General features: G+C 41.4%; 1 protein-coding gene across 1 annotated transcript in view; it reads left to right on the forward strand.

Annotated features, from left to right (window-relative positions):
• Nucleotides 1-428: 428 nt before the first annotated feature.
• The window catches only part of sacs (sacsin molecular chaperone), a 145658-nt gene continuing 122159 nt past the window's right edge, over nt 429-23927 (forward strand). Inside the window, exon 1 of the mRNA XM_068033633.1 lies at nt 429-498. The gene's annotated coding sequence lies outside the window, so the exon portion shown is untranslated. The remainder of the gene's footprint in view (nt 499-23927) is intronic.

Below are 23927 nucleotides of genomic sequence, written 5' to 3' on the forward strand. Positions count from 1 at the left end.
AAGCAGGTAGGAAGCTTTTAGTCATGAGGCACCAGGCATCATGAGTGTGGAACAGGCTTGACTGACCAATTGGGCTTGTCTGTCATTTTCATATGTTCGTAACAGTAGTTGACCCCAATTATCAGAGACAAGAGGTTTCATTCTCCAGCAACTTCTGCGATGTTTTTGACAATTTTGACTAACAGGCACAAAGGTCATTGATCCTGTAAATGAGCTGGACGCCTGCGCAGTGCAGTATCCTGTATCGGTGAGAGCAGGGAAGCTATTGCTGCTGCATTGGTCGTGTCGCGATGTGGCTGGAGCCGCGGTTGCGGCACTCTCAGCAAGCCTTACATCTACTGATTTCATTTAAAAATCGCGTCATGTCGCCCAGAACCGTCACAGCACCGTTTTTTACTCCTTCCAAATCTTCAGCTGTGCCGATCTGCAGTGAAGCACCTCTTCGTTGTTAAAGGAAGATATTTGCAGACATCACAGAGAGAAGCTGCAGCTAATAGTGTAAGTACTACCTTTAAACGCAGCACATTGAATAAATGTGCAGCATTACAGAATGGATATTTGTGTTTAAGACGATGAGAGTGTTCACTGGCACAATTTATCAAATGAACCAGCAGTGAGTATTTAAAATGGATGTGGCAACCTCAGTGCACTCCCTGCAAGTCCACAGAGACAGCAGCCCGGCGAGGTAGCCTTCATTGTTTCCTTTTCTTGGGCTGCAGTCCCCTTGGCTCCAGCAGCATGCTGAACAAACTGGATTGTTGCTCAGGATTCTCCACGCAGTACCTCAGGAGGGGGCGGTGGAGGTGGTGTGGGGTGGTCACTCACCCTCTGATAACAGTTCTTGCTGCTTTAATGCGCAGCAGCAAACTGCGGTCATCTCGATCAAAGCCATGACATCGATGTGGTGCAGTACGATAGAGGCATGGAAGTAAACAGTAACTAATAAACGGTGGACCAATTTAGACCATTCAGTTAGGAAGTGCTGGTTATAAAGGTGACAAGTTAGCATTCGCTCTTCGAATCCTAATTATTTATTTTCTTCCTGTTATAATTAAAATGAGCAATATATAAAGCACACCAACTTATTGTGAAGAGAGGGTTCAATGTTGTCCGGTGACCAAGTGTGAAACTCAGATTATTAAACCAATTAATTAAAATAACATTTACCAAGGACAAGTAGATGATTTTATTTAATAATTTAACCGACACAAACTTAGATACAGTTTCCTTTTTCTAAACAATCTGAAAATTGTCATTGTTTCTATTAAGTCGAACCAAGAAACTACAATTGAAGACTAAAACCCCTTCTGACTTTACAAATTACTCTATTTCTATTACACCTTTAAAATATGGGAAATTATTTATTATCACTGGCTGTTGAAATACTGATTTTGGAACTTTGCTGTTAATTGTAGCAAATACAAAACTGTAATGCCGTCCACACAAAGGATATAGTGTTCAGCAAATATAAAATCCTGTGTTGAGCTACTCGAAAGGGGTTAACATTAAAGCCCCTTCCTGGACTAATTTGCCAGCCTGGAATTACAATTCCTGATGTTGTTTTAAATGCTGGGGGATTTGGAGATTGTTTGCTTGTAAACATGAGCTCAAAATCTAATTAAAGGAAGCCAGAAGCACCCACTGTGTGGTCATCAGGTGAAGGAAAATAATGACTGTGTGTTGTTGGTCACTAACTTTGAAGAAGAGCAGCAGGTGATTTATTCCATCTTCACACTTTGGGCTAAACAGTTATAATTTTGAGTAGCTTTTGATTTCTAAAACATTTTGTCATAATTGATTGTATGACATATAGATTGATGCTTTGCTTTGTGTGGTCCTTTTCCTGATTGGACAGAACAAAAAGGCCAATTGTTGAGATGTAAATCGAAAGTTCCCAGTCAATTTTACAAAGGGAATAAGAACTGAAGAGATGGAGGGGATTCTTATAGGTACATTTTCCCTGAGATATTAACTTTCTGAAAAACAAATATTAGTAAATGTTAGTGAGACATATCAACAGGAAAGCATTGTCTTACAAAAATAATATTTATGAACTGTACTTTTTGCACAGATAGGATTAGAAATGAAAATTGAATTCTGAACTCACATTAAGGCTGGGGGATAGTCAGATGAAGGACAGAGAGGATTAGGATGTATAGGTATAGGTAGTATTTTGGGGGAATGCATCTATCTTCCCTTTATCAGTTGGCTCTCAAATTCTGGGAGATGCTCTGACATGACTTCTGCTGGCAGCTCCTGATTTGACTTCTGTTGAACCTGAAGTGCATCAGGTATGTAATTATCTGTCTACTTCACATGCACAGATACACTTGCACAGTTGAACAAGTAAGGGGAGTCTTTGCAATTACTCCAGCTTCCAGTTTGAATGTGTATGCATAATTCCAGATCAATAATATGCATGCATTGGAAACAGAAGTTCCTAGAAAACATAAAACTGTTGTCTTGGTTAAACTGTTGTGCACTGGAGACAAAAGGCAGATGTTGCCATACTAACAGTTACTGCTAGGCTAATGCCTATCATGTACATGGCCATGTAGTGGGTGAAGCCTTGCATCTGGAGTGCGAATTCGTAAAATTTAGGCATGTATGTTAGTTTTAATCTCTATTGTCTTTGGTCCTCTCACTACAAACACTGTTCCCTAGCCACCGACTCCATCCCTCCCCCTGGCAACTCCCTGAGGTTGAATTAGGCTGTTCGCAACCTTAGTGTTGTATTTGACCCTGAAATGAACTTCCGACCAAATATCCGGACTATCACTAGGACCAGCTATTTCTTTGTAACGCTGCCCGACCCTGTCCCTGCCTCAGCTCATCTGCGATTGAATCCCTCATCCATGACTTTGTTACCTCTAGAGTTGACTATTCCAGTGCACCTTTGGCTGGCATCCCATCTTCCACCCTCCTTAAACTTGAGGCCATTTAAAAATCTGCTGTCCATGTCCTAACTCGCACTAAGTCCTGTTCACCCATCACTCTGTTCTCGCTGACCTATATTGGCTACTGGTCTGGCAACACCTTGATTTTAAAATTCTCATCCTTGTTTTCAAATCTCTCCGTGGCCTCACCTCTCCCTCGCTCTGTCACTTCCTCCAGTTCTACAAGCCTCTGAGATATCTGTGCCTCTCCAATTCTGGCCTTTTAAGCATCCTGAATTTTAATCACTCCACTATTGGTGACTGTGCCTTCATCTGCTGAGGCCAAAGCTCTGGAATGCCCTCCCTAGACCTCTCTGCCTCTCTACCACTCTTTCCTCCTTTGAGATGTTCCTTCAAACCTATCATTATAATTAAGCTTTTGGACATCTACCTTAATACCTGCTTATGTGGCTTAGTGCCAAATTTTGTTTGGTAATGCTGCTGTGAAGTGTCTTGAGATGTTTCACAACATTAATTAAAATTGTCGTTGTTTTACAAAAGGTGTATATTTGGGACCTGGATCCTCTTCCCATTGTCTTTATTTGGCAGTAAAGTCACAATGGCTTCCCTGCTCAAGTCAGTTAAAATTGCAGTCTGGGCTCAATTACATCATTGGATCCTGATTTATATCTTTAAAGAAGGATCTTGCTGGCTGCAGGAGGTTAGACGCCTTTTTTGCCTGTTCAGAAGATTAAAATTGAAGACAGTGGGATCCAGGTGGGCCATTGACAGATAAGTTACCTTGTTGATTTTAACTGTCCACTGCTGGTTTCTGCTGGTGGAAAGGTTAAAATTGCCCATATAGGGCTGAATTTTATTCGGGCGCTGCGCTTCATGGCGGCGCCCTTTGAACTCAGCTGGGTGCCCGCATTCAGCGGCCGCCGAGGAGCCCCCACGAAATTTCGCTCGGGGACTCATTTAAATAGTGGGGTCGGAGTGCCCGCCCCCGATGACGAGTGGGGGCAGCCTCCGTGCCCCCAGCAATGGCGTCTGTGCGGATTTCCGAAGGCGTGCGAAGGCCTAACGGAGGCCGTAATATCGACGTGGGATGGCAGCTAAGTTATTTTGAATATATTTATTGGCAACCTGCATATGGAGATGAAGGGCCCGCCGTCAGGCGGCGGGGGGTGGTGGTGTGTGGACGCACCGAGATTCGCTAACTGCTGGTAATATGCGGCAGGCCCTTCTTGACGTTGAGGGGCTGGTAAAATTCAACCCATAATGTCTGAACCTAAATGTTTAACAATTATCTTGCTGATATGCATTTCTATACATGACCTTTATTTTCACATGAAAACAGGAGAGCCATTTGCCATTCTCAAAAACTTATTCATTTTCCACAAGATAACTCCAGATGAAGAAGGACCATTGGTCCATTTAATTTCATCCTTCCAGAATATGAACCCAACTGTCTTTCCCTCACATCCAGTTGTTTCTTCAAGGAGTCCAGTGTCCTGGATTGGGCCACCCATCCTAACGACCCCTTCCAATAGTTGCATGCCTTCTGTGCAAGAAACAGTACCTTGCATTTATCCTTAACTTGTGCACAAGCTTTGCAGGGTCAGCCATGGCTCAGTTGGTAGTACTCCTACCTCTGAATTGAATGGCTGTGGATTCAAGTCCCATTTCAGGACTTGAGTACAAAAAACAAAGCTGGCACACCAGTACAGTACTGAGGGAGTGTTGTACTATCGGAGGTGTCATTGTTTGGATGAGATGTTAAACCAAGGCCCTGACTGCCCTCTCAGATGGGTGTAAAAAAATCCTATAGAATTATTTCAAAGAAGAGGAGAGGAGTTATCCCTAGTGTCCTGGCCAATATTTATTTCTGAATTAACATCACAAAAACAGATTATCTGGCCATAATCACATTTCTGTTTGTGGAGTAAATTGGCTGTTGCATTTCCTACATTACAGCAGTGACTACACTTCAAAAGTACTTAATTGGATGTAAAGTGCTTTGGGACATCCTGCAGTTGCAAAAGGTGCTGTATAAATGCAAGTCTGTTTTTTTCAGACATTGTTTCCATCCTGAAGTTTTTGAAACACAATTTTATTGGGGCACCAGGGACTTACTTGCCGGTTTTCAGGTTCCCATATCATTAGCCTGCATTTTTCAAGCTTGTATCCTGCACATTGTAACCCTTAACCCCATGACCCTTGATCCAACTGTGACCACTGACCCACGGTGGCCCATTCCTGACCTTTGATTTCACTATGACCTGTGATGCCTGTGACCTCTCATTCACCACTAAATCATACTCCATACAGTCCTACCACCATTCCCATCATCCCAATTAACTTGCACCCCCCCCCCCACTTTTTCTCTGGGAGCCTTCCTTCTTACAATGGTTCTTCATAATGGCCAATGCATTATGGAATCATTAACTTGCAGGAAATGTTTGGGAGGACATACACTTATTATACAACACAAATATACAATTTTAACTATTTATGTACCCTAGCAAACTAAAAGACTGCTTTTCTGATAAAGAGCCTTTTTTAATAAAATGTCTTTAATAGTCAGCAAAAACATGATAATGGCACATACTGCTCGAAAAATAAACTGGCAGTACAAATGGAGGAAGTCTGTTTGTGGCCCAAGACACAGGAAACAGCAACAACAAGGAGTGGAGCAGGTTTTAACTCAAGGGTGTCTGCTGCACGACTAATTTATTGATTGTTGGATGTGTCTGCTATTCTGTGAACTTATTCATTTACTGTTGCATGCTTTTCTTACCTTAATTTTGGCATCCATTCACTGGTTCGTCCGTAACTTGGGTCATGGTCCAATATACCACAACATTCCCAATTGTCCTTGTAGTGGGCCTTGCTGCCCTGACAGGGGAATTGATGTAATTGAGGCAGGAACTCCCAAAGTTGAGAGTTCATGAACCCTGGCCCTCAGTGGTGCCCAGTGTAGCATTGGCCTGATCTCAGCAGATGCTCTTTTCTAACAATTGGTCAAAGTAGGTCACCCGAGGATAGGGGAGGTTTTTTTTGTTAATATACCGAGTGACTCCTTGGTTCAGGGAACACTAGGGGCAGCCTCTTCCCCTTTCTGGATGGGGTGGGGTATCACTACTTATAAAAACAGCAAAGAAGGACTAAGGATTGATAAGGAGGGAAAAATTAAAGTACAAGAGAAAGCTAGCTAGAAGTAGAAAAACAAATAATAAGTTTCTGTAGTTATTTGAAAATAGAGTTAACAAAGTGAGTGTTGGTCCTGTAGAAAGTGAGACTGGGGAATTAATAAGGGAAAATAAGGAGATGGCAGATGAATTGAACAGGTTTTTTGCATCGGTCTTCACTATAGAGGATACAAGTAACATCCCAGTATTAGCTGCAAATCAGGAAATGGAAGGGAGGGAGGAACTCAAGAAAATTACAATCACCAGGGAAGTGGTACTGAGCAAATTGTTGGAACTGCGGTGCTGACAAGTCCCAGGGTCCTGATGGACTTCATCCTAAGGTGTTAAAGAAGTGACCAGTGAGATAGTTGATGCATTGGTTTTAATTTTCCAAAACTCCCTGCATTTGGGGAAGGGTCCATTTAAGACAGAGATGAGGAGAAATTATTTCATTGAGGGTTGTGAGTCTTTGGAACTCTCGTCCTCAAAAGACAATGGAAGCAGAGAGCTGTATTTTATAGGCCCCCTGATGTCGGGGGTTGTGGCAGAGCGGTCCGGAAAATACCTCCGAGAGAGGCCCGCCATGGGCCTCGATGCTGGGAAAGCCTGCCACCATATTGTCGGCAGCAGCAAGGCCTCGTGGCGCACACCCCCCCCCCCCCCCCACCGCTTGGCGATGGGACCAACATTACCATAGTCAAAAAAATGCTAATCAATGAATTAAATACTTACCCGCTCCCGCCCCGGTGCCATATTGATGGCTACGCCTTCGGATTTCCCTTTGGAGATCTGATAAGGGATACTGGTGGGGAGGGGGGAGCAAGTAAATATTTCAATGTGGAGGAGTGTGGGGAAAAGCTATTCTGACTGGTGGAGGGGATGTTGGGAAAGGTTGAAGGTAAAAGTTAATGAACTTGCGGGGGGATGGTCAGGTACACAAGGTAAGTATTTTGCGGGGATAGAGGGCAAGGAATGAACTAAATGGATAAAGGGGGGGGGGGGGCTGGGAGAGGGGATAGAAACATTTCTTTAATTTTTTAATTTTAATCTAAAGTGTGTATTCCTTTAAAAATTTAAATTAAATGTAAGGGCTGGAAGCCCTTTCCAAATGGCATCGGTGCCCGCGCAGTTGTGCTGAATGCTGTTGCTTGGGACGGACTGCCTGCCCCCTGCAAGTCATTGGGGGTGGTGGGGGGGCACGGTCAACCCTGGCCATGTAAATGAGCCCCCACATTTAATATTGCAGCGGCTCTGCGGAGTAAATCCTGTGCTTGTGCGCTGCCATCTTTGAATCGGCAGCAAACTTGTAAAATGCAGCCCAGAGTCTTTTGATAAGCATAAAGGCACTTTCATGGTACATAGTTTCCTTCGATGTTTAATTCCTTTAGTTTCTCAGGTACTGGCTAACGGATTTGCCTAAAATACACCTGAAACATGTTAATGCGATTGTTAACTTGATTATGTTAAAACAGTCAAGAAAGGAATTTTATGCAACAGCGTTACTCAGTCCATTAGCAGAAGAAATTAAACTGCCTGGTCTGAAGGGAATATGAACATGAGCAAGAGAAAGAGAGAGGGGGCCAGAGAGAATTGTTACGTACAAAGGCTTGCATGCTAAAATAAAGGTATAAAATACAAGACCAACATTCTCTTCAATTGTTATTTCCTTTGTTCTATGTATTTTCAGAGGCACTGTACAGATATTGGATCATACTATTTTTTGTAATTGAGTGCACTGTGATATAGTCATTCTTCCCATTATCAATGAGATTACTATGTTCTATTGATGGAGGTTATTGACGGGATTTGTTGAGGATTCAGAAACTCAATCCATGGCTACATTAGCAGTCAGAGCTGTGGTGTACACAATGGCTGCTCATTGCAAAAACTGCACTTTAGCTGCATACATGTCTAACTAATTTATGTGCTCCCCAATGACTTCAGGCAGAAGTGATAGATCTAATGCACAGTATAGTGCAGTTCTCCTGTGGGACTAGGCTACTCAGCAATTACATCATTGCTACACACCACTGTCAACCAATTGTACACTGAATCTCTATGCAACCATGAGCATTTTCTTTCCTCTAATATCTACAAGGTATATTGTTCTGAATTTCAATGGATTTAGCTATTATGAAAGTGCTTCTACTTTTTAAAATTTTTTTTTGAGGACTTGTATTTTACAAATATGGACATTGGTTCATTTGGGAAAACTGAAAAGATTCAATTGATGTGTTTTTTTTGTAACAAGGGTCACTAAGAGGCCTTGTTTGAAAACAAACCTTTACTGGATGTCACATAGTTAAAATTTGTTCATTCTTGGTTATTTGATTACTTACAGCAACAGTTTACATTGTAATCGTTATTGACAGTCCCGCAACTGCAGTCAGCTTATCTGTGCTGTTATAGTTTTGCTGGTGTATTAAAGCACATAACCAGATCAGTACATCATTCTTTGTTTGAAATCTGTATTTAATATAATTCATTCCTTTTATGCTTTCTCCTCGACTTGTTTTTCTGTGATGAAGAGGAGCTGTGACTTGTGGAAATTGTATCATGGCATCACATGTGCATGCTGTCATTGTGATGAAAATGCTGAATGGCTCTTTTCCCTCTCCAAAGAACAAAAAGTTTGCCAATCACGTTTTCACGAAGACAATACCACTTTCATTGACTAATTTACTATTTAATATAGAACAAGGAAATTGATGGATCACATTATGAACTGTATGCTGTTCATTCTCGTGTTTTATACAAAATAAACCAGTTTGTTCGTTTACAGCCCTGTCTTTGCTGATAGCTGAGAGGGTAAAGTCATCACTAATAATAAATCATACAGATCAGAATAATTCAAATTTGATTCCTGATCTGTGCTGATTCTCAACCAGGACATTATAAAGAGGCACTTCAATTCACCTTAGCATCACTGGCCGGGGAGAAGAAAGATCAGCCAGGGGGTACTATAGACCCCCCAACAGTCAGAGAGAGATAGAAGAGAAGATATGTAGGCAAATCTCTGAGAAGTAAAAGAACAATAGGGCAGTAATAGTAGGGGATTTTAATTACCCCAATATTAACAGGGATAGTTTTAGTGTGAAAGGAATTGAGGGAGCAGAATTCTTGAGGTGCATTCAGGAGAACTTTTTTGGCCAGTATGTAGCAAGTCTAACAAGAGAGGGTGCAGTTTTAGACTTTTTTTGGGAAATGAAGATGGGTAGGTGGAAGGAGTGGCAGTGGGAGCGCATTTTGGTGGGAGTGATCATAACTCAGTAAGTTTTAACATAATTATGGAAAAGGACAAGGATAGAAGAGGAGTTAGAGTTCTCAATTGGGGCAAGGAGTTTTACTACCCTGAGGAGTGATTTAGCGAAAGTGGATTGGAAACAGCTACTTGAAGGTAAATCAGTGTCAGAAGAGTGGGAGGCATTCAAAGAGGAACATTAGAACATTAGAACATTAGAACATTACAGCGCAGTACAGGCCCTTCGGCCCTCGATGTTGCGCCGACCATCTGACCTACACTATTCCATTTTCATCCATATGTCTATCCAATGACCACTTAAATGCCCTTAAAGTTGGCGAGTCTACTACTGTTGCAGGCAGGGCGTTCCACGCCCCTACTACTCTCTGCGTAAAGAAACTACCTCTGACAGGTAGATTCAAGGGTTTCCGAGTAAACATGTTCCCACAAAGTAAAATGGTGAGGCGGCCAAATCTAGAGGCCCATGGATGTCAAGAAGCCTACAGGGTAAGATAAGGCAGAAAAGGAAAGCTTATGTCCGACACCGAGAAATTAATACTACAGAAAGCCAAGAGGAGTATAGAAAGTGGAGGGGTGAAATCAAAAAGGAAATTAGGAAATCAAAGAGAGGGCATGAAAGAATATTGGCAAGTAAAATCAAGGTGAACCCAAAGATGTTTTATCAATACATTAAGAGTAAGAGGATAACTAAGGAGAGAGTAGGGCTCATAAAAGACCAAAAAGGTAAGCTATGTATAGGGGCAGAAGATGTTGGTATTGATCTTAATGAATACTTTACGCTGTCTTCAGAAAAGAGAGGGACAATGCAGATATTGTAGTTAAGGAAGAGGGGTGTGAAGTATTGGATGTGATAAACAGAGGGAGAGAGTAGGTATTAATGGGATTAGCATCCTTGAAAGTTGATAAATCAACAGGGCCAGATAAAATGTACCCCAGGCTGTTAAAAGACGCAAGAGAGGAAATTTCAGAAGGTCTGACCATCAATTTCTAGTCCTCACTGGATACGGGTGTGGTGTCGGAGGATTGGAGAACTGCTAAAGTTGTACCTCCGTTTAAAAAGGGAGCAAAGGATAGACAGAATAATTACAGGCCAGTCAGTCTAACCTCAGTGGAGGGCAAATTATTAGAATCTATTCTGAGAGACAGGATAAACTGTCACTTAGAAGGACACAGGTTAATCAAGGATAGTCAGCATGGATTTGTTAAGGGAAGATTTTGTCTGATCAACTTGATCAAATTTTTTGAAGAAGTAACAAGGAAGATAGATGAGGGTAGTGCAGTTGATGTGGTCTACATGGATTTTAGTTAGGCTTTTGACAAGGTCCCACACCACAGACTGGTTACAAAATTGGCTCAGTGACAGGAAATAAAGGCTGTTTTTGCGATTAGAGGGCTGTTTCCAGTGGCATTCTGCAGGGCTCAGTACTGGGTCTCCTGCTTTTTGTGGTATATATTAACAATTTGGATGTAAATGTAGGGGGCATGATCAAGAAGTTTGCAGACGAGGCAAAGATTGGCTGTGTGGAAGATAGCGAGGAGGATAGCTGTACGCTGCAGGAAGATATTGATGGTCTGGTCAGATGGGCAGAAAAGTGGCAAATGGAATTCAACTTGGAGAAGTGTGAGGTGATGCATTTGGGGAGGTCAAACAAGGCATACACGATTAATGGGAAAATACTGAGAAGTGTAGAGGAAGTAAGGGACCTTGGAGTGAATGTCCACAGATCCCTGAAGGTAGCAGGACAGCTGGATAAGGTGGTTAAGAAGGCATATGGAATTCTTTCCTTTATTAGCTGAGGTATAGAATATAAGAGCAGGGAGGTTATGCTGGAACTGTATAACTCATTGGTTAGGCCACAACTTGAGTACTGTGTGCCTTTCTGGTCACCACATTACAGAAAGTCTGTAATTGCATTCGAGAGGGTACAAAAGAGATTTACAAGGATGTTGTGAGGACTGGAAAAATGCAACTATAAGGAAAAATTGGATAGGCTGGGGTTGTTCTCCTTGGAACAGAGAAGGCTGAGGGGAGATCTGATTGAAATGTACAAAATTTTGAGGGGCCTGGATAGAGTGGAGGTGAAGGGCCTATTTACCTTAGCAGAGTGGTCAGTGACTAGGGGGCATAGATTTGAAGTGATTAGTAGAAAAATTAGAGATGAGGAAAGATTTTTTTCACCCAGAGGGTAGTGAGGGTCTGCCTGAAAGTGTAGTTGAGGCAGAAACCCTCAACTCATTCAAAAGGAGTCTGGATATGCACCTCAAGTGCTGTAATCTGCAGGGCTACGGACCAAATGCTGGAAGATGGGATTAGAATGGATGGATTGTTTTTTGGCCGGCACAGGCACAATGGGCTACGTGGCCTCTTTCTGTTCCTTAAAATTTCTATGATTCCCCATTCCTTGTCACTGTACAGTGCCTCTTGCTTGAAAGTGGGAAAAATGGACATGAAGTGCAGACAGGCTTGAGATTGGCCTTGATGGCCTATGGGTGGTTGTTGATTGTATTTTCCTGATGCTCACTGTACAGGATCATCAATGAAGAGTTGTCACTTGGGTGAGGTTTTGGAGGGCTCCAGGTGCCTGTGTTTCCAGAAATCATTATTGTGGGTGTCAGCCATGGCTCAGTTGGTAGTACTCTCACATGTGAGTTAGAATGTTGTTGGTTCAAGTCCTACTCCAGGACTTGAATATGAAAATCAAGGCTGATATTCCAGTGGAGTGCTGTGCTGCTCAAGGCCCTTTATGTTCTCTCAAGTGGATGCAAAAGATCCCATGGCACTATTTTGAAGAAGAGCATTGAGGTGTCCTCACCCTCACTCCACTCTGCTCCACTCAACTCTAGTCACAGAAGAACACCTTACATTCATTGTATTCCATATCAAACCCAAGCCTGTCTGCACAATTGACTTCTTCTGAATTATGGACAGTTTACATGGGCTGGCTAGTTCGAATGGCCTGTTTCTGTGTTGTATATTCTGTGCAAAACTTAGGATGCCTTGGTAAGGGTTGAAACCACCCAAAATCATTTTTTTTGGTTCTTTCACTCACCAAAGTGGAGACTAGTGTTCTATCAGTCTGCATTAAATTTGAACCCCTTTCTCTGAGACAAATGTCTATTATCCTAACCCATTGCACCATCCACTTCATCAATTTTAGCCAATGCAGACAATAGGGCACCAGTGTTCAAAAGTTGGTCTTACACACAGACATCCTACGCAATTATTTAACAACAATTGTAGTGCCTTTGTTCTGATTTCTGTAGGAACACCATTGTGCTTGACTTTTAAACTAACTGCAGAATAATGAGATTGTCACATGACCATTACCACTGGGATTGTGAAAATAATAACCACAGTTGCATAATCTATAGTTTAGCAGCCGTGGACATAACTTTGTTTCACAGAAAAAAGTAGACCTGGGCCGCCTTTCAGGATCATATAAACTCCATTCATACTCATTTGAAAAAACATTGCAACATTTTCTGAGGCTTTTCAAGTTGAGCTAACAAAATGTCAATTCAGTAAGATTGTAGAAATGCCAGCTATATGAAATTAATCTCATATTGGAAAGTTCCCATTCTCAGCTCACTACAGTCTGGCACAATTGATCAGTCAAACCTATGAGCTAAGTATCTAAGTACTACATGATATTCTAGAGCTGGAAGTTCCTCAGACACCTCCTCCCATTCCGCCACTCTAATTTCACTGCAAATGCAGCAGAAACCCTGTTGATGCGTGTAAATAGTGTTTCCATCACACATCTGGAGAAGTTACAGTTCCGGAGCAGGACATCTCCAAGGAAATTCCCAGCCTCATGGTGGTCTTTTTCCTCTGAGATCTAGGTTCAAATCTGATGAGATGAAAGTCTGAACTCCAAGCAAGCTACAAAATATATTTAGGAAGTCTCATTGATTTGAGTGGGTGAAATTAGAGCAAGTTTAAACAACGAATGGCCAATACCGTTCTGCCATATTACTGCTTAGACAGTGCCATGGTGCTGTAGTTTTTTTTCGGAATATGCGGTTTGCGTTTAAGGCTTGCAAGGGACCAGTATTGCTTTAAGAGCCAGCAACCCCTAGGAGTTATAGGAAGGTGCTTTCTCGTTGCCTTAGAAACAGCCAATTGGAGACTGCGATTCAAAGGGTGCATTCCCGTTACCATAGATATACCCACTGGGAGTGAGCCTGATGCGATACATTTGTTACAATTCAGTTTTGAACTGGCTGTTAGGAAGACAGTTTGTTCTAAAAGAACATACACACAGAAGACACAGACAGACAGCTGTGATGAGCATACCTGAAAAAGAGATCTCAACCATTTAAACTGAAGGAAGAGGATTTTAGTCTGTTTATTATTATCTCTCAAAATTCTAAAAAGAAAAGTCAAGCCAGAACAGAGATCTCTGGTAATTTAAATTGAAGAAAGGGAAGTTAGACTGTGGCAATCTTTTATCTCTCAAAAAACTCTAAAGTCAGCTTGATTCTGTTGAAAGTGTTTACAAGTCATTTTTTGTTGAAATTCACTGGAGAAGGAAAGCAACATTCTGTGAGGAATTCGAGCAACATCCGGTGAGGACTTCAAGCAACAATGGACTGTAAATTTGCAACGACTCTATTTTTTTCTATTTTCAATGTTGTTAATATCTTCATAGTGTTTAAGAATTTAGTTCTTCTAATTAAAGAGTTAATTTGTTGATTTAAAGATACTTGGTTTGGTTAGCCTCATTCGGGGGTTAATAGATGGTACAATTTGGCTGGGTCTTTCTTTAATTTGGAAAGTTTTAAATGATATGTTAGCCGATTTGTGGAACGACGGGATTGAATTAACAGTACGTTGGTCCCACCACAATCAGAATCGTATATTTTGAATGGGGCTTTGACCGGAGCGGTCGGTCATAACAGCAGCAAAGTTGAAAATTACCCCATGATCAGTTGGCAGATACCCATTCGCCAAAATCAGGAAGCAGGAGACCGTCTGTGATCCACAACTGTTTTATTGTCAATCCATGGTTCAGTACAAATAGCAGTTTCCATTCTTCCCTTCTGGACTAACTCCCTATCTAGAAGTAACTACCCTAACTGGGGGGGAAAAACAGCCCTTAAATACAAGCTGCAATGAGCATCACCTGCTCACTATTAACTCTGAAGTAAGTTCTGGTTAATTAAAGGGACCAGCATTTTCAACATTGTCACCCCATAGTTTACTGATTTAGAGGCAAGAGTGCTGCCCTAGCACTGAGCCAAGCTGTCACTTTTAGCAATAACAACTATGGGTTTTTTTTTAGTATTTATTTTCAGGAAAGAAAAAAGAGAATGTATTTGCATTTAAATAGCACCTTTCATCACCTCAGGAGACCAAAGCGCTTTACAGCCAATGAACTACTTTTGAAGAATGGCCACTGTTGTAATGTAGGGAAATATAGCAGCTAATTTTCATACAGAAAGCTCCCACAAACAGCAAAGAGATCAATGATCAGATAACCTTTAGCGATTTTGACTGAGGGTTAAATGTTTTCCAGGACAATAGGAGAATTCTGGTCGTCTTTGAATAGTGCCATGGAATCTGCCTTTGAGGGTTGATTTAAAATCTCATCTAAACGTTCTGGCTTTCAAGGTACGAACACATATGCGAATAAAAATGACAAATGAGTTCACCAAAAATAAACCTGAAGTTAGATATATACTGGGAGTGTGAGGATGGTGTCACATTAGAGGTTGTTTGACATTAAGTAAAATCAAGCTACTGCAACAATTATTGGCTTTGTAAAAAATCCTGTACGTTCACACCTGATCGTCTATCCCCCTAACAGCACTGTGGGTGTACCTACACCACAAAGACTGCAGCGGTTCAAGAAGGCAGCTCACCACCACTTTCTTAAGGGCAATTAGGGATGGGCAATAAATGCTGGCCTTGCCAGCAAAGCCCACATACCATGAATGAATAAAAAAAAATCAGTGCTTTGCGATTACTTGATAGGCAATATATATGTTACAGATATAAGTTGATGAAATGCATGAAACTTGTGTTACTAATTCAAGTTAATGATGATTGATTGAAAATTCGGAATCATCTGGCTGTTCCTGTCGTTCCTTTTTAAGCAGTGATCTAACCTTGTATTTCACATTGCTGCACTCTCTTAACCACCTTGAATACTGTTAGTGAGGGCAGAGCAGAGGATTTTGGAAATGTTTCATTTGTGTAGGAGATTTAAAATGTAGCCAATACAAGAATTTGCAGCACATGTAACACTGTTTTTGGCACAATTGACAGCCAAGACTGTTTGCTTACTTTGATTAGAATGTCTGTGAACTCCAGATGAAATGAACATAATCAGCACATTTTTGTACTACTGTTCACTTAATTATTCATTCAATAAATCAATAAAAAAGACAATACCAAACACCACAAAAATATCTTTTATACTGGCGCAACTAGATTTCCAAATTGTGCTGCTGTTTCTGGCAGCAAATAATTGTATTTGTGTGCTGGTTTTAAAAACAGAAAAGCTAGGATTATTTTATCCTGAGGTCAGGATTATGTATTTACATTTTATGCATGACTGAGGAACACTGTACAATGGGATTGAATAGGAAGTGTTTTCCTAAACCCACGAGAGTGCCTTGGGAAATAGCTCTATATTAGAAACACCATATATACCCAAGTTGTATTTGACTAAAAAAAAACATAATTTTTAAAATAAACATTTCACTTCTTTAACATGTTAAGGTTTAAACAGACTTTTCATTTTTGTTGAATTTGCCATTTGTTAATGTCTCCAGGCGCTGCTTCACAAACCACTGACCACCTCCAGGCGCGTATCCATTGTCTCTCGAGATAAGGAGGCCCAAAAGAATGTCTCTTTTCCTCTGCACTACCTTGGCTAAGATGACGAGCACTTGGCTAACACCACTCTTGACTTGGTTGTTAGGAGTGCACAACCATTGCAGCCCAGGTCACCTGCTTGTTGATTTTTCCTTTCTCCCAGCTGGAAATTTCAGAATTTGTATTCAGTATTTTCCCTTACACTGCAGCTGAGATTAAAAACTCATTACAGTTGGAATCACTTGGGAAAATCCCAATTATTGTACCACCCAGCACAGTGCATGGAGCACCAGCAATCTTATTGCCCATTTTCTGGACTTTGTACTGCAATAATAGATCAACCAGGTATGCTGTGTAAATTATATTCAAGTAACTCATTTGATGTGATCTGGGACAAATTCATAATCTTTTTTACTGAAAAAATCAACAGATCAAAGATCAATTTTAAATATTGATCACAGAGAGCAGAAAATAAAATAAAGTAAAATTTCAATTTGCTGCCCTTTAAGACAAGCCTTTTCTCCTCAACAGATTCAAATCATAGTGTTTTATTGTTAATCTTAAACTCCCCCCCCCCCCCCCCCCCCCACCAATTATCAATAACCTGATACCAATCTTTGGTATTTCCAATTTCCTATTTCTTGGTATAACTACTGTTAGGGGACCAACTGTTAGATCTAATTGCCATTACAGAGTTATGGTTATAAGGTGACCAAGGCTGGGAAATAAATATTCCAGGGTACACAACGTTTTGAAAGGACAGGCAGCATGGAAAGGAGGAGGAGTAGTTCGGATAGTAAAGGATGACATAAGGACAGTAGTGTGAAAGGATGTTGGCACAGATGAGCAGGAGGTAGAATTAGTATAGGTGGACATTAGGAATAGCAAGGGTCAGAAAATGCTGGTGGGAGTATTTTATACACTCTCTAACATCAGTTATACAGTTGGACAGAGCACTAAGCAAGAAATAATTGAAGTTTGTAACAAAGACAATGTTATAATCATGGGGGACTTTAATCTTCATTATATAATGGACAAATCAAATCGGCAAAGGTAGCCTGGAAGGTAAATTTGTAGAATGCTTTTGTGACAGGTTCCGGGAACACTATGTTATGGACCCAGCTAGGGATAAAGCTATTTTAGATCTAGTATGCAACAAGGCAGGTTTAATTGATAATCTCATCGTAAAAGTTCCTCTGGAAAAAAGTGATAATAATACAATTGAATTCCATATAGGTTTGAGAGCACCATACTCCGGTCCCAGTTGGTATTGTCTTTTTTATTGATTCATTGAATGAATAACTAAGTGAATAGTGGTACAAAAATTACACTCTATTCAAAAAAAACTCTGAGAAAGATCCATCTATGGCTTACTAGGAAAGTTTTTTTCCAAGCCAAAGACTTGCAGGTTGATAGGTAAATTGGCCATTAGAAATTGCCCCTAGTATAGGTAGGTGGTAGGGAAAATATAGGGACAGGTGGGGATGTGGTAGGAATATGGGATTAGTATAGGATTAGTATAAATGGGTGGTTGATGGTCGGCACAGACTCGGTGGCCCGAAGGGCCTGTTTCAGTGCTGTATCTCTAAACTTTAATTTGTTCATGGGATATGGGCATTGCTGGCTAGACTAGCATTTATTGCCCATCCCTAGTTCCCCACTGAAGGCATTTAAGAGTCAACCACATTGCTGTGGGTCTAGAGTCACATGTAGGCCAGACCAGCAGACTTCTTTCCCTAAAGGGCATTATGAACCAGATGGGTTTTTACAACAACCTACAATGGTTTCATAGTCACCATTAGACTAGCATTTAATTCCAGATTTATGAATTGAATTCAAACTTTGCCATCTGCTAGGAAGTGGGATTTGAACCCATGCTCCCAGAATGTTAGCCTAGGCATCTAGATTAGTGACATCACCACTACGCCACAGCCTTCCCATGCAGTTGGATTAAAAGAAGAAGCTTATAATGTTGTAAAAAAATAACAGTAAGCCTGAGGATTGGGAGTGTTTTCAAAATCAACAAAGGGCAGCCAAAAAGTTGATAAAAAAGGGATAAAATAGAACCAGAGTAAACTCGCCATGAATATAAAAACAGATTGTAAGAACTTTTATAAGTATATAAAATGGAGGAGAGTGGCTAAAGTAAACATTGGCCTCTTAGAAGCAGAGACAGGAGAAATTATCATGGGGAATGAGGAAATGACAGAGATGTTGAAGAAATATATTTGTGTCTGTCTTCAAAGTAGAAGACACAAATTACATACCAGAAATAGAGGGTAACCAAGGGGCTAATAAGATTGAGGAACTTATTATCAGCAGAGAAATGGTATTGGAGAAACTTAAGGGACTAAAAGCTGACAAATCCCCATGAGCCTATATCCTAGGGCTCGAAAAGAGGTAGCTACAGAGATCATGGATGCACTGGTTATTATTTTCCAAAGTTCCCTAGATTGTCGAACTGTCCTAGTGGATTGGAAGTTAGCAAATGTAATGCCATTATTCAAGCAAGGAGGGAGAGAAAAAGAGAGAAAACAGAACTATGGGCTAGTTCGCCTGACAGCATTCGTTGGGAAAATGCTGGAATCTATTATAAAGGAAGTCTTAACAATGCATTTAGAAAATCATAATACGATCAGGGAGAGTCAACATGGTTTTACAAAAGGGAAATTTTGTTTGACAAATTAGAGTTCTTTTGAAGATGTAACTAGTAGGGTAGATACAGGGGAAACAGTAGATGTGGTATACTTGGATTTCCAAAAGGCATTTGATAAGGTGCCACATAAAGGGTTAATACCCAAGATACGGGGGGTAATATATTAGAATGGATGGGCAGGAAGCAAAAAGTAGGGATAAATGAAACATTTTCAAGTTGGCAGGCTATAACTAGCAGAGTGCCACAAGATCAGTGCTGTAGCCTCAACTGTTTACAATCTATATTAATGACTTAGACAAAAAGACCGAGAGTAACGTATCCAAGTTTGCTGACAACACAAAGCTAGGTGGGAATGTAAGCTGTGAGGAGGACACAAAGAGGCTGCAAAAAGATTATAGACAGATTAAGTGAGTAGGCAACAAGGTGGCAGATGGATTATAATGTGGGGATGTGCAAGGTTATTCACTTTGGTAGTAAGAATAGAAAAGCAGATTTTAAAAAAAAATTGTATAAGTTGATGTTCAGAGGAACTTGGGTGTACTCATACAAGGAACACAGAAAGTTAGCACAAACAAGAAATGCTGGAAATACTCAGCAGGTCTGGCAGCATCTGTGGAGAGAGAAGCAGAGTTAATGTTTTAGGTCAGAGACCCTTCATCAGAACTGTCAGATATTAGAAATGTAATAAGTTTTAAGCAAGTAAAGTGGGGGTGGGGCAAGAGATAACAAAAGAGAAGGTGTTGATAGGACAGGGTCACAGAGAATAACTGACCAGAAGGTCATGGAGCAAAGGCAAACGGGAAATGTTAATGGTGTGCTGAAAGACAAAGCATTAATGCAGAGAGGGGGTTCATGGACATAAAACTGAGCAGCCTAGCCCCTAGCACAAACATGAAAAAAAACAGTGGGTAGGCACAGTAGAAACAAACTAAACAATAAAATAAACACGTAAAAAATAAAATAAAAATAAAAAGGGGGGCCCGTCATGCTCTGAAATTATTGAACTCAATGTTCAGTCCGGCAGGCTGTAGCATGCCTAATCGGTAAATGGGGTTCTGTTCCTTGAGCTTGCGTTGATGTTCACTGGAACACCACAGCAATCCCAGGACAGAGATGTGAGCATGAGAGCAGCGGGGAGTGTTGAAATGCCAGCAACCGGAATTTCGGGGTCATGCTTTCGGACTGAACGGAGGTGTTCTGCAAAGCGGTCACCCATTCTGCGTTTGGTCTCCCCAGTGTAGAGGAGATCACATTGTGAGCAGCGAATACAGTATACTAAATTGAAAGAAGTACAAATAAATTGCTGCTTCACCTGAAAGGAGTGTTTAGGGCCTTGGATAATGAGGAGAGAGGAAGTAAATGGGCAGGTATTACACCTTCTGCGATTGCAGGGGAAGGTGCCGTGGGAAGGGGATGAGGTGTTAGGGGTAATGGAGGAGTGGACCAGGGTTTTGCGGAGGGAACGATCCAGAAAGTTAGCATGCAGGTATAGCAAGCAATTAGGAAGTCAAATGGGATGTTGGTCTTTATTGCAAGGGGATTGGAGTACAAGAATAAAGAAGTCTTGCCACAGTTGCATTGGCTTTGGTGAGACCACATCTGGAGCACTGTGTGCAGTTTTGGTATCCATACCTAAATAGGATATGCATGCCTTGGAGACGGTACAGCGGAGGTTCACTAGATTGGTTTCTGGAATGAGAGGCCTATACTCTCTGGGGTTTAGAAGAATGAGAAGTGATCTCATTGAAACATACAGGATTTTGAAGGGGCTTGGGAGGGTAGGCACTGAGAGGTTGTTTCCCTGGTTGGGGAATTTCGAATGCAGGGGCAGTCTCAGGATAAGGGGCCAAGCATTTAGGACTGAGATGAAGAGACATTTTTTCACTCAATGGGTCGTGAATCTTTGGATTTGTCTACCCCGGTGGGCTGTCGTTGCTCCATCGTTGAGTACATTCAAGGCTGAAATAGACTGATTTTTTGACTCTGAGGTAATTAAGGGATATGGGGAGTGGGCAGCAAAGTGGAGTTAAAGGAAAAAGAAAGTCTTGCATTTATATATTGTAGAGCTTTGCCCTTTACAGCCAATGAAGTTTTTTGTTTAAAGTAGACACTGTTGCAATGTAGGAAAGGCAGCAGTCAAATTGCACTCAATAAACCTCTACAAATAATGCAATATGCTGACCAGATAATCTGTTTTGTGATGTTGATTGGGGGATAAATATTGGCCAGGACACCAGGTGTAACTCCCCTGCTCTTCAAAATAGTGCCATGGGATCTTTTATATTCACCTGAGCAGGCAGATGGGGCCTCGGTTTAACATCTCATCCAAAAGATGGCACCTCTGTACTGTACTGGAGTGTCAGCCTTGATATTAATGCACTAGTCCTCAAATGGGACTTGAACCCACAACCCCGATGCAAGAGTACTACCCACTGAGCCGCAGCTGACACTATAAGTTGAGGTAGAGGATCAGCCATGATTGTATTGAATGGTGGAGCAAGCTTGAGGGGCCGTATGGTCTGCTCCTGCTCCTATTTCTTAGTTTTTATGTTCTCCAGGCTGAGCTCTTTGACATTACCTCTAACATCCTCCCCTCCCACTGAGCAAAGATAACAGCAAAAACCTCACCAAGTTGTCTGCATGCGGACTGACCACCTCTTAGAATATTTTTTCCAGGAACTTTCCAGCCTTTGGTATGCGACAGAGTATTGCCAGCTGCTCCTGAATCTCAGAAACATTGAATGCCAACAGTTGATGAGAGTTCATGCTCGTGCAGTTATCCTGGACACAAGAAGCTTTCAGGACCTTTCACATTGTGTGGGTCACAGGCATAATACAAAATTACTCTGTTTTCAACAAGTTAGTGACTTAACCACTCAAGGCTGGCTTCTACTTTAATTGAATCACCTGCTGCGATGAAACTCCATACACACAATTTTCCTTTGCTTATCTTTAGGTTCTCCGCTAGTTACTCCCCTCTAAAAACAGGACACTTTTGTTAAGTTTTTTTCTACTCTATGGCCCTGAAAGTCAATGATGGAGCATACCTCAGCATCCCAATATAGAGATGCCTCCATTTCGAACCTCTGCAGCTGACTCTAAAGCACCTTCTGGATCAGAGGGAGGTTCCCTAGTGACAGGTGACCATTAGACTAAGCACACATTTAGGGTGCTTACCTAATGAAACATGCCGAGATGGCTCTGGGGATTGTCCTGAGCTTTGGTCACACTCAAGGTTGGCCAGGGCTTCAGTGGCACTGAATAATTGTCTTGGGTTTCGGCAGCACTGCAGTTGGGATTCTGGGGTTTTGCAGCACGGGAGAGTTGCTCTCGTTTGACATTAATGTGAGGGGGAACTGGCAGAAGGGAGTGCAATGTGGGATTAGGATCACTGATTGATTTCTGGCCCCTTACATTTACGAGAAAGCAGGGAAGGAGAAAGGATGTGTGTTTGCAGAGGCAAATGCTGGGAATGTGGAGGTCCTGCTGAATTTAAGGACAGGACTTCATTATCATTTTTCATTATCAGTTTTTTACCCCATTCCCCCCCACCACACCCCAGCAGCTGGCCAGATTGAGAGGCTGGCTAGCTGACAGGCAGAAAGGCCAGTGGTAGAAGTTTAGCTGGGGATCATTTAGGATGGCCCCTGACAACCATAATGTGGGGGGCAGCCCGGCAATAAGGAGGGACTGAAGACTGGGGGACACATCGGAGTTGGTGGGATGGGGGTCAAATCAGGAGTTGGGAGGGAGGAGAGACTGGGAGTGTGAGTAGGTTTGGAGAGGGTGGGTGTTGGCCTGTTGCTGCAGAAGATTTGCTAGAGGGGCAGGGGAGGAGCACTCCGGCTGCACTTGGCTCACATGCAGTGCTATAAAAAGCAATTACCTGCTAGATCCGGTTGCTCATTCCTCCCTTTAGCTGCGGGGTTTCCTGAGTGCTGCGAAACCTCACTGACCAGTGTTAAGTTCAAATGACTGTCAAAATCTCAGGAACTGATCCTAATTTACTTAATATAAGGATGAACTTGCTTCTCCACAACAGTTACTCGTACGCCTCCAAACTCACTGCAGTTAAAATGGAAAGAGTTTCGCTTGTGGTGGGTTTAAGTCAGGTTTTGCATATTAAATGACTTAAAGCTCAAATGTTTAACTTTCCTAAATATCATTGCGGCAGGTGATAATCAGATAATTAAAGGTTTGCCACCTTTGAAAAATCAGTGTATTTGTTCTACTATAAAGAATAATTCAAATTAAGATTAGGAAATACAGTGCCAGTATTCTCTCTTTCTGTCTCCCCCTAGCGCTGTGTCTGTCTCTATTTCTTTATCTTTATTTCATGGGTATGAGTAATTATAACGTTAACACTTTCTGTCAACAAAATTCAGGTTATTATTAGAGGCTTTATGTTTATTTTCAAAATTCAAATCAGTAGATTTTATTTTTATGCAGCGATTTATTATAATCTGGAACTCACAGCCTGAAAGACTGGTGGCAGCAGATTCAATAATAACTTTCAATAAAAGGAATTGAATCAATAGTCTCAGAGGAGATTTTCAATAGTATGGGAAAAGGGAAGAAGAGAGGGATAAATTGGATAGCTTCTTCAAAGAGCTTGCACAGTCACCGTGGGCCAAATGGCCTCCTGTGCTGTATATTATCTGTGACTCTCTGACTTTTTTTTACGAAATGAAATTAGATTGAGAAAAGACACTGTGTATGGTATCTGTGTCAGCTGAATACATTTTCTGAAGTTTCCAGAGTACTTATAAATCAAAAGTTAACTAAAAAGTAATTTCCCATTATGAGGTATCTTTCACACCCTTAGGATGTCTCAGGAGCTTCACATTCAATTAATTATTCTAATGGGATTAAAGGCTGACAAGTCCCCTGGACCTAATGGCTTGCATCCTCAGGTCTTAAAAGAAGTGGCTTCAGAGATAGTGGATGCATTAGTTGTAATCTTCCAAAATTTCCTAGATTCTGGAAAGGTCCCAGCGGATTGGAAAACTACAAATGTAACACCTCTATTCAAGAAAGGAGGGAGTCAGAAATCAGGAAACTATAGGCTAGTTAGCCTAACATCTGTCATTGGGAAAGTGCTGGAATCCATTATTAAGGA

This window comes from Heterodontus francisci, chromosome 6, assembly GCF_036365525.1.
Source record: "Heterodontus francisci isolate sHetFra1 chromosome 6, sHetFra1.hap1, whole genome shotgun sequence".
In the NCBI taxonomy this organism is placed as follows: Eukaryota; Metazoa; Chordata; class Chondrichthyes; order Heterodontiformes; family Heterodontidae; genus Heterodontus; species Heterodontus francisci.